Below are 2519 nucleotides of genomic sequence, written 5' to 3'. Positions count from 1 at the left end.
GGTGCTCTTTCCTGCCAAGGCAGGGGGTCGGACTAGATGATCTACCTAGGTCCCTTCCGACTCTAGCTACTATGAAACTATGAAACTGTGAACTATGACAGGTGCTCACAGGCAAATGTAGCCAGATCCAGGCACATCTGGCTGTGGCTTGCCAAGTAGGCCAAGGGGTTGCACAGCAGTGGCTCCACATCCTTGGTGAGATAGGCAGCTACCAAGGCCTGAGCGCTACCCACCTGATGGTGGGGTCTGGTGTCTCTGGACTGCACCATAGAAGCCATGCTCTTGGCCCACATTGGCAGTGCCTGTGGTGGAGGAGGAGACTAGCAGGTGGATGTTGTGCTAGCTTGGGACAGTGGATCCTCCTGTTCCATGTCTCCCCCACCTCTACTGTTCTGCTTCCCTGACTTTCTTTATCAGCACCTCCATCCACTGATTCAGGGTTTGGCTGCTGCAGGGTTTGCCTTTCAGCCTTGGGTCACACATGGCAGCCAGCATGTGGACCATACTGGACCACAATGGATCGAGCTGTTTCCTGATGCCCTCCTTCAGCTGCCTCACCAGTGCTTGCATGTCTGGTGATGGTGGCATGCCCCAGCCAGGAACACTGATTCCCTGGAAGCTCTCCATTTGGCTCTGAAGTTTCCTCACTATTGGGGATCACCTGGCTAAGTAAGCCATCAGCAGCGCTGAGGCTCTCGGTGGCCTTGAGGAAGGGCTTGAGGACCACCAAGATCTGGGAGATGGTATCCCACTCAGCTCTGTTCAAGGGACCACTGATCCCAATCTTCCTGAGCAAGGCCGTCTAACGGATGGCCTTTTGTTGTTCCACCAGCCTCTCGAGCATCAAGTATGTGGAGTTCCACCAAGTCTCCACATCCTGCATGATTTTGTGCTCCAGGATGTTCAGCTCTGTTTGGTTGTTGAGCTTGAAATTAGTCAAAACAGTGTCTAAATGAAACTGCCAGTGAAATTTTGCACAGCTCTACCCACTACAACCTGCCAGACATCTGACTCCCCAGGTACCTCTCCACTTTTACCTGCGCTGCTACATCTCCCTTCCCCCTCCCCACTCCAGCCTGTCCCTCACTCACTGGTGCCTCCATTTCCATTTTCACCAATTGGCTTTCTTGCCTGTATTGCATGGCAGCCTCTGGCTTCTTTACTATTCCTTCCATCCAGACACAGCATACACGGACCAACTGCAGTTGCTTCCTCAGCTTGACAAAGGGTTTTTCAACCTTGCTAAGATATATTTCTGTAACTATTCTATTGATCTGCCTAAAGATACCAGAATAGATTGACCCAAAGAACCTCATCTGTCAGTACCATGTCCTTAGATCAACACCCCTAGCATCTGTCTCTGGTCAGCTGACTGGAAGGATGCAGGGCCCTGGGCACACCTAAGCCCCAGAGCTGGGGCTGGCTGGGAGAGTTCTCTGGCAGCTGCTGGAGAAGAAGATCCTGCAGGAAAGGAAAGAAAGGCTCTGTGACAGTTTGGCTACCTGATATGCTGCTAGTGCTACTGTGCTGCTTACTAAGTTATTATCTGTTGTTATTTAAAGTGGTGGATTGAACTGAGACTGTAGGGGAGGAGGAGTCATCATTGGGGAACGCTACCATGTCATGTAGAGGCCCCAGCACCAGTGAGGGTGCGCCTTAACACACACACTAAGTTACACGTCACTTGTTTTGCTTGTCAGCAGCTTGAGGTGCAATTTCCCAGAAATCCCTGCACCTACCTTCTTGAAATGTGGTTGGCTTTGTCACCTCATCAGGGACTACCATACCTGCTGATTTCACCCCCTTATGCCTTCACACTTACAAATGACATGGGTTTTGCTTTCAAGACTTTGAGGTGCAGTTCCCAGAAACCCCTCCACCTATCTCCCTGCTGTTTTGATCCAAATCTGCCAAAAATTACAAAGCTTTAGGCAGTTTTGTACTTCCCCATTATAGCCTATGAGTGAAACAGTTTTGATGGAATGAAATGGAACAGTGCTCTGAAACAAAATGAAACTCAAAATAAAACACTGTCCTGTTGAAACAGTGAAATGGAAGTCAAAATGAAACGGTGCTGTTTCACACAGTCCTACTTAATGCTGAGTCCACAGGTGGCTCCATAACCCAATTCTAGATCCACATGTCTTGTCACAGTGAGGACAGGTATTTCCAGGACAGATGGGCACTGTGTTGCTGCACTGGATGTTCTGATGATCTTTTCACCTTTTCCTCTTTTCCTCTTCTGTCTGTTGACAAGCTATTTCAAAGTGTTGAGGTCCCTCCCAAAGAGCCTCTCTCACAGGGCACCACAATGGTTGACTTCCATCAACCACCATCCTCTAGGTCCGACCACAGATCCCATTTCCCAGCCAGCAGATCATGGTGAGGTCAAGACCACAGTTAGGCAATTTTGCCAAGAGGTGATCGTGGGATACCAGATTGAAGGCTTTTTTGAAGTCAAGATATATGACATCAATCTCTTCTCCCTTGTCCAGGTGATAGGTCACCTGGTTGTAAAA

The sequence above is a fragment of the Crocodylus porosus genome, unplaced genomic scaffold (assembly GCF_001723895.1).
Source record: "Crocodylus porosus isolate Cpor-Errol unplaced genomic scaffold, CroPor_comp1, whole genome shotgun sequence".
NCBI classification, from domain to species: domain Eukaryota; kingdom Metazoa; phylum Chordata; order Crocodylia; family Crocodylidae; genus Crocodylus; species Crocodylus porosus.
The sequence above is the reverse complement of the archived record's forward strand: the minus strand, read 5'-3'. Positions refer to the sequence as shown.